This window comes from Panthera pardus, unplaced genomic scaffold, assembly GCF_024362965.1.
Source record: "Panthera pardus isolate Hobbes unplaced genomic scaffold, ASM2436296v1 HiC_scaffold_6, whole genome shotgun sequence".
NCBI classification, from domain to species: Eukaryota; Metazoa; Chordata; class Mammalia; order Carnivora; family Felidae; genus Panthera; species Panthera pardus.
The window spans coordinates 112568649-112580759 of record NW_026526991.1 but is presented as its reverse complement, the minus strand read 5'-3'; the positions used below and the strand labels follow the sequence as shown (position 1 = coordinate 112580759).

General features: G+C 52.2%; 1 long non-coding RNA gene across 1 annotated transcript in view; it reads right to left on the bottom strand.

Moving 5' to 3' along the window:
• The window catches only part of LOC128774966 (uncharacterized), a 31830-nt gene extending 20187 nt beyond the window's left edge, over positions 1 to 11643 (bottom strand). The window contains exon 1 of the long non-coding RNA XR_008419540.1: positions 10817 to 11643. This is a non-coding gene — a long non-coding RNA (uncharacterized LOC128774966). The remainder of the gene's footprint in view (positions 1 to 10816) is intronic.
• Positions 11644 to 12111: the final 468 nt, after the last annotated feature.

The following is a 12111-nucleotide window of genomic DNA, read 5'->3' as shown; positions in this document are numbered from 1 at the left end:
CCCTGCCTTTGAATCAGGGCTGCCAGAGAGGAATCTGCCCCTGAAAGGAAGCCCCAGAGGCAGCCGGTGGGCAGGCCCTGGCCCTGCAGTCCTCCTGCTCCCTGGGGGCTGCAGGCTGGGGGCTGGGGGCTGGTCCGCCAGCCTGGAGGATGGAGGCAGGGGCTGCCGGCTGTCGCCAGTCACCATGGTGACCTAGCAGCCCGCAGCTGCTCTCCCCACCATCTGAAGATGTGGGAAGGGTTCCGGAGGCAGGCTGGGGGCGGTGGGCGGTCCCAGAAGTGGCCGAAGCCTAGGGAAGTCCTGGGACTTGCTCTGCACAGCCAGTGGCCTCTTCTGCGGCTCCCAGCCGAATGCAGGGTCAGCTTCGGAGCAAGCTTTGCCAGAACAGCCTGAGAAATGTCTCCTGGCGCTAACATGCTCCTTCCTCCACCACTCACTGCCCTGGGAAAGTCTGAGGCCTGGAAAAGAGACCACGGCTGAAGGCCATTTTTTTCAAGTGAAAACAGAATGACGTGGAATCTTAGGTTTAGGCCAAGACTTTGTTAGCTTGTCCACCCAGTATTTTGTCCATGTTGTAACTGTAGCTGGTGCAGGGCCTTCGGCACAGCCGCTAGGCTCGAATCCCGAAGAGGAAGCCGCCCTGCCCCTTAACAACCTGCTGCCCTTCCAGCGGCCCCTTTGCACAGCCCCCCCCCCTTCGCCCCCGCCCTGCACACTCCAGCCCCTAGACTCAAGCAGCACCCCCTGCGTGGCACCTGCCGCCTGGCACACACAGCAGGGCCCGGGCCAGCGCCCGAGGGAGCCAACAGCTGGCAGGCCATCTCTCAGCCCGGCGCCTGCCCTGCTGAGCCTCAGGGAGGAGGGGAGTCCCGGGGGAAGGGGCGGGGGGGGGGGCGGGGGGGCTCTTGATGGGGGAGTCTCTCCAGCAAGACATCTGCTCCCCTGGCCGCGAGATCTGAAGGGCGGATGCAGGAGATCCGAGGGGGCGGGGCGTCAAGGCAGCCCCTACCCCGCAGCTGTGCCAAGCACCGGCTCCCACTCTTCGTGGCCACAGTCTGTCCCTTTCAAGCCTCGCTCTTCTCCCCTCCCCCACTCAGCTGGCGGCTCGGGAAATAGAAGTATCACCAGCAAACTGCCACGGAAAAACAAAGCTGTCTGCTGGCGGCCGTCCCAGCCTGCCCGGGCTCCCCTGCCCACCCCCACCGCGGCCCCTTCCTGACACGCGGCTCCCCCACCCGGAGCAGCTCTGGGCCACCGGCCAGGTCAGTGCAGGACCCCTTCTTGCTCTCCGGTCTGGTCTGCCGCCCCTGTCAGATGCCGGGAGGATTGCTGGGCTGCAGTACTGGGCCCTCGGGGACGGAAGTGACAGATGAACAAGGGGACTTCTTCTCACTAAATCACCAGTCTGGAGCCTCCCTGGCGGCTCTTGAAGAAGCAGCCCCTCCACCCCTGTTGGATCTCTCTCTCTTGGCCACAGCTCCTGGACTGAATGGGGTGGATGGGGGCTTCAATCCACTGAGCCGGGGGAGTTGGCTTTTGGTCGAAAGCTCTATCAGCGACCCCACGCCAATTCTACCAGCCTGGTTGGGAGCAAAGAAAGAGCCTGTCATCACACCTTGATTAGCATAAGGATTTAAAAACCAACAAACAAGCAGTTCTGCCCTTGGCCTTGCCAGAGAGAGCAGTTTACAGACTGACCAAGGGGCCCAGACATTTATGTTGCCCAAGACTCTCAGGCAACCTGGGGTTTTTTCTCCAGGCACACTGCTGACTGAGCCCAGAATACAAGCAGAGATCATGCAGGAGGCAACAATGAACGGGACCTCCAGGTCCAGTCACTCTGGGAATCTTGTCCCCAGAGACTAGTGGAACCCTGTCTACAAGACAGTACTGTCCTGCTGGCCTAAGCAATCCAAGAACACTCCTTTTCGGAAGTCCCCAAATCAGGGTACAACAGCAGAAGGACAAGACCACGCCCACACTCACACCCCCAAAACAGGCTATCCTTTGGCAGCTTATAATCATTGTCCAATTGCTTCTGGTTTCTGGGTTTTGCAGTTTGGGCCATCCTCCTGGTGACGCAGAGATACATCAGAAAACTCGTAGAAAGTTGAGCTTGTTTTCTAGGTGACCACAGGGCAAGGATCCCTATAACACTCCAGCCCATGTCATTTCCCTGCACTGGTCATCAGCCTCCTGCAGCCTACTGGCCTCTGAGCACCCCCAGGCTGGCTAAGGGCTGGCAGGTGGCCTGGGAATTCTATCGCTCCCAGAGTTTCCACCTGCCTGGATACACAGAGAATACAGATCAGAACAAGCATTGTGCATCATAACATCACAAGAGCCAGTGTGTGTGTGAGTGTATGTGTGTGTGTGTGTGTGTGTGTGTGTGTGTGTGTGTGTGAGGCTGGGGGGAACCAGCACTCCCAGCCTCCTTCCTTAGCACCCCCGCTCACCCTCAGCTGCCCCAATTTATCCTGCGCTTAACCAAGATCCTTGATGAGCACATCTCCATCATAGCATCATAGCATCATCCATTCATTTGACCTCTCTAGTTCCGTGAAGTGACAGCAGAGGCTGTGTCTTGTTTGTGGCCTAGGACAGCGAGCACTTCCCAGCGAGTGTTTGTGAATCGACTCTTCCAGAGTGTTCTCTAATTCCCAGCTCAGCCATCCACCCCCCTCGTGTCAACGAGACATGAGCTAGCCTGGTCTCCTTGGCTCTTCAGCCTTCTCACCATCCACACCCAAGCAAATGGAGCATGAATTTTTAATGAATTAGGCAAGCCCCATGCTTTTAATAGGCCAAAAATGGAAAAACACTTATCTGTATACACAGAACGGGCTTTATTCTCCTAGGAGTTCCATCAGAGAATACAATATAAGAGGTGATCAAACAACAAAAACTAACAACAACAACAAAATCCCAACCAAACAAAAAATAAAAAAGAAAGGAGAGAACTAACAACAACAACAACATCCCAACCAAACAAAAAATAAAAAAAGAAAGGAGAGAAGAGGGGGCAGGGAGGGAGACATGGGATCTCTCTTCGAACCACCCCTTGCCAGCACTCAGCCCTCCTCAGACATTGTACCCGAGTCCCTGGAAGCCACAGAAACAGACGTAGTGCACATAGCAGGTGCCCAGTGCACCCATGGGAAGAATACTGCTCTGGGTGCAGGAAAATCTGGATACCAATCACGGGATACATTCTGGAATACACCACTTGGCTTCTCTGAACTCATGTTTTCCTGCAAAATAACGATAAGCCTGCCCTGCCTGCCTCACAGGAGGGTTGGGAGGAATAAATGGGATCAGAACCAGGAGAGGGAGAGTCCAGCACTCCTTCCAAGGAAAGTGTGGAGGTGATGAGCCCCCAGAGGCTGGTGTGTAGGAAAGGCCAGGTGGGCCCTGGGACAAGCCTAGAAACAAAAAGACACGGCCCCTTTCCTCGCTTCCTCTCCTCCATGCTGCCCCTGAGTGTTCCTGCTGTGGGCTCAGTCGTGTTCTCCCCCAAATTCACATGTTGACACCCTAACCCCCAGTATCTTGGAATGTGGCTGTGTTTGGAGATGGGATCCTTCAAGAGGTAATCAAGTTAAAATGTGGTCATATGGTTGGGCCCTAATCCCATATGACTGGTGTCCCTATAAGAAGAGACTGGGGCACAGACAAATGCTAACACACTGGAAGAAGGCAGACATCTACATGCCAAGAGAGACCCTCAGGAGGAACCAACTGGCCGACACCAGATCTCAGACTTCCAGCCTCCAGAGCTGTGAGGAAATAGATTTGTGTTGATTAAGCCACTCAGCATGTAGTATGTTTTTATGGCTGTCCTAGTGGACTCACACAGCCCCTTCCCGCCTTTCTACTCATCCTCTTGCCCACTGGGTGCTGGTGTCCCCCAAAGAGCTGCTCCCCTAGCCAGCCTAACAAAGCACCAGAGAAGCAAATGCACAATGCCTGGTCACCACGCTCTCACATCTGTCAGGCCAGGACACATCAACGAGGGGACACTGTCAGGCAAGATGTCCACTTCTGTCACACTGCGAAGACATTTAGGAGAACACGTGCCCTGTCCATCTCGTACCCTACACAACTGGCAGTCCCCTGCTCCCAAATGGGTCCCAAATGCACAGGCTTAAATAGCTGTGGGTATCACCTGGAGAACCTGATAACAGTACAGACTCCTGAGCTTGCCCACAGAGATTCTAAATCAGTAAGCATGAGGTGGAGTCTGAGAATCTGCTTTGAGGTGAACCTGAAGCACAGCCAGTTTCAAGAATCGCTGACCTAGCTGCCTTTGTGTGAAGGATGCCCCTGTGTTTCATAGGCCACTTTGAGGTTGGGTCCCATGTGTGAGGGAGAATGGCAGTTAGGATATTGTTAGCAGAGCTCCCCAAAGTTCATAGTGCATTAACACACAAATGCCCACCAACTCCGGAGAAGAAGACCTCTGAGAAGCCCCTCTGTGTGAAGTCCAATGGGCCCTTGCCTCTTATTTCCTCCCTTCGGTGAAGCCCAGTTAAAAATGATTTCTCAGAGTCCCATATCATAGAATACTGGAGCTATATCCGGGCATCATAAGGGGTCATGGAGCTCAAGCCCCTCCATTTTCCTATAGAGACTGCTGTTGGGAGGCCAAGTAGCCTGCTCAGGCCACATAACCAGCTGGAGCTGGAAGCCAGCACAGGTTTCCAGATTCCTTGTTGGATTCTTGCTTTCTCGACTGCACTCTTAAACGCCATTCCAGCTTCTGAATGTGACTGTGACAGCAAAGAAAATAAGGCTCCAATATGACTTATTGAGCACCTGTATGCCTGGCACATCGTATGCATTATGTCATTAGTTCTCACGATAGCCTCTCAGTAGACCTCATCCCCCACGCTTTTTATTAGAGAGCCTGTCCGATATCACACACACAATAAAGTTGCATTTAGGATTCATCCCAGGCCTGCCTAACTCCAAGTCCCAGATAACCCATAATCTGAGGACACGAAGCCTGTACTTTTTAAAAAATAAATATGGGGGCACCTGGGTGGGTCAGTCGGTTAAGCATCCAACTTCGGCTCAGGTCATGATCTCACGGTTTGTGGTTCGAGCCCCCTATCGGGCTCTGTGCTGTCAGTTCAGAGCTTGGAGCTCATGCTTCGGATTCCGTGTCTCCCTCTTCTCTCTGCCCCTCCCCTACTCATGCTCTGTCTCTCTCTCAAGAAATGAATAAACGTTAAAAAAATATAAATAAAAATAAATAAAAACAAATTTGACATATAAAATTGTGTAAGTTTAAGGTGCACAGCCTGTTACTTTGATACATTTTATATATTGTAATATGATTGTCCATGTAGTGATACTTGCCACATTACATAGTTACAGTACAATCTTATTGTCTATATTCATTACACTGTACTTGATTTCTATGGCTTATTTAGTACATACTTACAGGTATGTACCTTAAATACCATCACTCTTTACCATGCCCCCCATCCCCAGGTAACCATTTTACTCTCTGTTTTTTTATGGGCTTGACTTTTTTATATTCAAAATATAAGTGATATCATATAGTACTTGTCTTTATCTGTCCGATTTCTCTCACTTAGCACAATGTTCCCAAGGTCCATCCTTGTTGTTGCAAATAGCAGGATATCTCCTTTCTCGTGGCTGAATAATATTCCGTTATGTATATGCACCACATCTTTTTTATCCATTCATTCATTCATTGATGAGCATTTGGGTTGTTTCCTTATCTTAAGCCTGTACTTTTTGAACTACTGCCAAAGGGTGCCTGGGTGGCTCAGTCGGTTAAACGTCCGACTCTCCATCTGGCTCAGGTCATGATACCGTGGTTCCTGAGTTCGAGCCCTGCATTGGGCTCTGTGCTGATGGTGTGGAGTCTGCTTGGGAGTCTGTCTCTCCTTCTCTCTGCCCCTCCCCAACTTGTGTGCATACTCTCTCTCTCTTTCTCAAAATAAATAAACATAAAAAAATTTTTGTAACTGCTGCCAAGAGCCAGAAGAACACCAGGACTCTCTTGCTGGGCGCACAGGTCTTTCCTGGCAGGTCACAGATGACACCCCTGATGAGGTGGGCAGGGCAGCAACACCTATGCCAGGAGCCAGGGCAGTTCCACCAGAGGAGAAGATACTTCCCGCCCTAATGCCAATGGCATCTGGTTTCCAAGATAGTCCTTGGCTTTCTCTTGACCTCCTGTTCTTTAAGATGGGGCCACTTCACATCAGCTTTGACAGCAGAGGTTACATTTCACACACTGTCATCTGACATATCTCATTCTCTTCCTGGACCTACAGAACAGCTTCCTGTGGGACTCCCCAAGCTGATACCAGCTGCTAGGGCCCAGTCACAGTGACCCAGTACATGATGGAGGAGAGGGTGTGGGTGACACGGAGGGGGTTTCCCCCACACCCACTGCCTTTCATGACAACCATTTTTAGTTCATAGGTCTTTGCTCTCCTCATCCTTCAACATGGCCTCCTTCAACAACCCCCCTAATCCCCACCCTCCCCCACTCCCTGTCCTATCAGAAGATTGTAGCTTCTTTCATTGACAGAAATGGGTCTGTTCATTCATTCATCCTTTTGTTCAGCAAATATTTATTAAGTTCATCATGTGTGCCAGTCACTGTTCTAGGCATGGGGAAATATAGCAGTGAATGAAAGACACCAGCCAAACAACAACACAGACAAAATGCCCTCCCTGCACCATGGAGCTTCCACTCTAGCTGGGGAGATAGAAGGTGAATAAGAAAAATAAGAAAGTGTAAAGTAAGTAAGTGATAAGGATAAGTAAGTAAGTAATAAGTAAGTAAGTGATAAGTGTGAGGGGTGATTTAAAGGAGACCAGGGAAAGCCTTATTCGAGTTACTGTTCAAAACAAAACAAAACAGAAGAAAACCATGAAGAAGTGAAGAAACAACCATGTGGATATCGGGGGTGGGGAGGTGGGGGGGCCACAGTATTCTACTCAGAAGAGCAATTGCCAAGGCTTGGAGGCAGGAGGCAGAGGGGAGAGACTGGGACGATGGGAGATGAGGGCCCTCAGGTGGGGAGAGGAGATCATTCTCGTAGAGGAAATTCTGGAGGGTTTGGCAGAGGAGTGCCGGGACGTGAGTTCTAGCTGGATGTCTGTGTCTGCCTTGTTGAATACAGACTAAAGGAAGGGAAGGGCAGGAGCAGGGAGACCACTGCAGGGATTCGGTAGTCCTGGGGAGGTTTGATAGTGGCTTGACTACAGCAAAAAGGTGATAAAAAGTGGTTGAAAATATAGTTTGAGGACAGTGTCAATGTCAACTCTTGACTGCCTAGAACCTGAGCAGATGGAAGAAGGAAAGTGGTTTCACGGCCTTCCCAGCCCCATGCCTCCCCACCACACACACTTAGAAGCACACGTGAGCCCCCACATCCCCACACCCCTTGCCCTCCCGACAGATCCTAACAGTCCACAACTTTTCTAACTCCTCTCCAGTTACCAAAGCTCTCATGTCCTGACTTCCCAGCAGAATGTCCTTGAGCTAGTTATTTCACCACCCTGGACTCCCTCTTTATCTGTGAAACAAGAATAAGGATTATATTCCCACCCCCACCCCCCTCCACCCGCCACGGTTGTTGCGGAGTTGAGCAAGAACCTATAATCGCAGAGCACGCGTAAGCCACTCCATCGTGGATAATCACTCTTCCTGCAACGGGCCTACGTAACCACGTTTGCAACCTGGTCACGCCGTCCCGGGTGTCCAAGCCGTGGACCAGTATGAACTGGTCAGGAACCGGGAGCTGGGTGCTGGGTCCCCGCAGGAAACAGACGGCGGCACCTAGGCCCCACCCAGGGAAACATGCACAGGCCCAGGAACTAGCTCGCTTCGCAGCCTTCCTGGGCCACAGGGGAGGGGACAGGCCGCAGCCGCGAGACACGGAGCCTGGGGCGCCGCGGGGCGGCGGGAGAGAATCTCGGCCTGTGGGCCCCCCCGGCCTCGGTCGTGGGAAGGCCGCGCTGGAGCCCAAATCCTGGCCCTGGCCCAAAGCCCGGCTCTCAGCCACCTCCCGCTCGCCGCCCGCCACCCTCCAGCCACCGACCCATCCTAGCGCAGGGCTGGCTCTTTCCTGCCACCAGGGGCTGTTTCTGCAGTATTTTTGTCTGGGACCTTTAGGCCTTTCCCTGCTGGGCACTGCAGACGCTTCCTGCAAGGCCGCTAGGGACACGAGTCTCCCTTGCCTCGGCTCCCACGGCCGGTACCTGCAGGGTCGTGCCCAGAGCTGCTGGGCTGTGCGGGTCAAAATCCCCAGTTTGAGTCCCGCTCTACCACCCTGGGGCTGTATGGCCTTGAGTGGGTTGCTTAACCTCTCAGACTCCACTTCCTCTGTCATTCACAGGGCGATTAATGCCCACTAGGTGGGACTGGCGTGGGATAAAACAAAACTATGCATACAAAGCACTTAGCCCTGAATCTGTCAGTGGTAAATGCTCAAATGATGGATGGCTTCGTTAGAATGAGTATAATGTAGGCTAGCAGGACCTACCACCCATATTATATAAACAAAATTAGAATGAAAATCAACAAAACATCCTATCCTTTTCATTGCCAAAAAATGTTGACTAAGTTTGTATCCTCTAACTTGAGCTCAGAGTTCCCAGCCTTCTTCCAGAGAGCATGCACTTTTTAGGTAAGTTAATACCTTCGGGTGGGAAAGAGAGAGACAAACTCTCAAAGACACCATTTTATTTATTTATTTTACTTTTTTTAAAGTTTCTTTATTTTTGAGAGAGAGAGAAACAGAGTGTAAGCAGGAGAGGGGCAGAGAGAGAGAGGGAGACACAGAATCCCAAGCAGGCTCCAGGCTCTGAGCTGTCAGCACAGAGCCTAACGCGGGGCTCAAACCCATGAACCGCAAGATCATAACCTGGGCCAAAGTCCTTCACATAACCGGTTAAGCCACCCAAGCACCCCAAGGACACCATTTTAAACTCGCTGTGATTTGGGGGTGTGCAATAAACCTATCCAAATGTATTCAACAGAACAGATCTTCCTCCTCCCTGCTGCGGACCTGCCTGCTGCCAGCCTCCCTGGGTTTCCCTTCCTCACAGGCAGCACAGCCCTTCCAGAAGCAGGTGAGGATGGGTGGGTGCTCCCCCTCATCCTGGCTGGGTATTCACAAGTCTGTGAGCCAAGGGGCTGTCTCAGGGCTGTCTGGGTGGGCGCCAGAGGATGGGAGAGACAATAGAGAACAAGTGCTGGGGCCATTTTCTTTTCTGAAAAGATCTTCATTTCCACGCTAATTGCAATTTCTAGCCTGCCTCAGTTTCAGACTCAGCCTTATTTGCCGAGTTGTCTGGCAAATGGCTCCTGGCGTGCTTCCCCCACCTCCTTTTTCTTGGCCAGACATGGCCAGTCATAAATTGACAGGGAAAAACACAGCTCTCCAAATTATTTTGGTGTCTAGCCTAGGGTTCTTATGAAGCTTGGGACAAATCCCAAACAGGTCTCAACTGCCGACCTCACCTGGCACCTCTCAACTTTCCTACCTCACCTTCATTCCTCTCTGCTGACCACAAATGAATTCCTTCTTCCTCAAACCTTCCCAAACGGCTCCACACACCAACGACCACATGAAGGCTAGAACCAGACCCTGTGGGAACCAGAGGCCTCTAACCCAGGACTGGACTAACCCTCCCATCTGAAAGGCCCTTACTCTGCTACTTAACGAGGCAAAAGCAGCGAAGGGCTGAACTGTGGGACCGACCAGATGTGAATGGAGATGGGGAACGTGCAGGTGGAGTTGGAGGAATAAAAGGAAGGTGTTCTGAGCAGGGCGAAGCGTGGAAGTCAGAACAACATCTGTGGTCAGGTTGGTTTCACGAGACCCGTAGCTCCAGGCCTCAGACTGCAGAGGCAGCAGTTTGTTTTTAGTACATTAGGGCGAAACCAGGAGTTGCCTTGGATTTTCAAGCACAGAAATTATGATGAAAGCACACTTTTTTTTTCAAAGGTGGGAAAGAGAGTGGGTTCAGTGTACTGAAAGGTCCAGGCACCTTATCTGAAAGAAAGTGACTCCACAGGTGTACATTCATTCCTATCCTTCCAGTCCCTTCATCCTCGAACCTACTCTAACCTCTAATGAAATTTAAGCTTACAAACTGAAGGATTTCAAATGGGTCATTTTTCTACAGGGTGAAGTTCATAAAAGGGGGTCTGTGTTTTGACAGCTGAAGGGAAAAAAAATTACCTAAATTGATGAGGGAGAGGCCCCTGGGTGGCTCAGTGGGTTAAGCCACGGACTCTTGAATTTTGGCTCAGGTCATGATCTTTCCAGTTCTGAGAGTTTGAGCCCCGCGTCTGGTTTCCTGCTGACAGCACAGACCCTGCTTAGAATTCTCTCTCCCTCTGCTCTCTGCCCCTTCCCCGCACTTAAAAAGACTTTTTAAAAAGTGATAAGGGAAACAAGGGATGCCTGGGATGCAGACCAACTCATCTCATGTCAGCGCGTTAAGACTGAAGACAGGTCCCAGGTGAGAAGAATTATAACCATTTAAGAGAACTGACCTCTAATTCTAATAAAAAGAGTTTGTTTATATTTTCAGCATTTTATTCTTTCGGTTGCCAGAAGATAGGGGATACGTCACATTTAGTGCTGACCGCCACGTTTTGTCATGAGAACAAGAATTGTGAAGTCTGTGAATCAAATTGGGAAATGGGCATTACCTTGACCTTTAGAGCATCCTGATTGGCTAGCTGTGCTGCCCTCTCCCCGGGCGTCAGCAGGGTCATAAACGTAGAAGTAGAAAGGCAGGTGATCAAACAAACCTGCAGAAGCCTCAGCTGCAGCACCGGGCTAAGGGAGGAGGAGGGTGGGCGCTTGGTGCTAGGTTCAAGTCCGGTCGGTCGGTGCGCCTACGAGGGAGCACGTTATCCCCGCTAGAGGGTGCTATGGGGCTGGGAGGGGACTGGAGCAGTATGGTGAGCGCCCGCCCGCGTGCGTAAGACTAGGCGTGCCCATGAAGTGGCCCTGGCGGTCTGTGTGCACGCGTCTGTGTCCCCACTGCTCGCGGGCAGGACAGCGGGGGCAGGGACAGCGTGCTGGGGCGGAAGAGTCTGAATTTTGCGGTGGCGCTGTTCGTGAGTCTCCCGGGCGAAGCCGCTCCCCTGCACCCCTGGCCTGGGACTGATTTCTGGAGGAGGTGGCGCGTGTGTCTGCGTGGCTGTCCACCTGGGCCATGACGGGCCCTCACACAGAAAACGATGTTTCTGCTCCATCAAGGATTGCTCCACCCAAGCGCTTGCATCAGGTCCAGGCGGGTACAGCAGGGTTCGTCCATCCAGGCCTCTAAAGGAAGCTTTTCTCTGCCCGGGAAAGCAGCTTCTCTCCGGGCAACATCCGTCAAAGTCCTGTCGGGAAACCTCGCACGTAATACTAATGCGCTTGGACAGATTCGAGGACAGGAGCCGTAAAATTAAAAACCATACCAAAGTCCCGGAGTGGGATTGAGGTGTTTTTCAGTCTTCAGCAAGCCGCCCCGGCACCTGGGTGGCGGGCGTAATTAGTGTTTACTGATCAGCCGCAGCCGGGGTGCGGTAACCACGGCGACCGCGCCGGGCCTCGCACCACCCCCAGCCCAGGAACCCGCCGCTCCGCGGCTCCGCCCCGCCCCAGGATGCCCCGCCTCCTCGCGCTCCCCATTGGTGGTCGGCTCCGGCGCTCCTGAAGCCACCAATCACCGGCCGCGTCTTCTTACAAAGGGTGGAGAGTCGCCTTCCTGAAGCCATGCTCTCTCTCTACAGGAAAGCTAGGCTGATGGCTCAATTGAGGTTAATGAAAACTCCAATCAGAGAGGCAAAACGCGAGCGGGATTATCGTATTTACATAAAGGAGCAATACGAGAACCTGAGCAGCCCCTAACAGCTGGCCCTGGAAAGGTTTCTGTGGCGAAGGGCCATCAGATGTGCTCATCCTATATACTATGTACACTCTAGTTCGGGTTCCATCACCACCTAATTCCGTGTCACTTCCATCCGAGGGTCTCTGTTTCCTCAATTTAGAGAGGACTGGATAGTCTGTCGGGACCCTTCCAATTCTAAATTTCTATGAGCTGCGGAAGCTG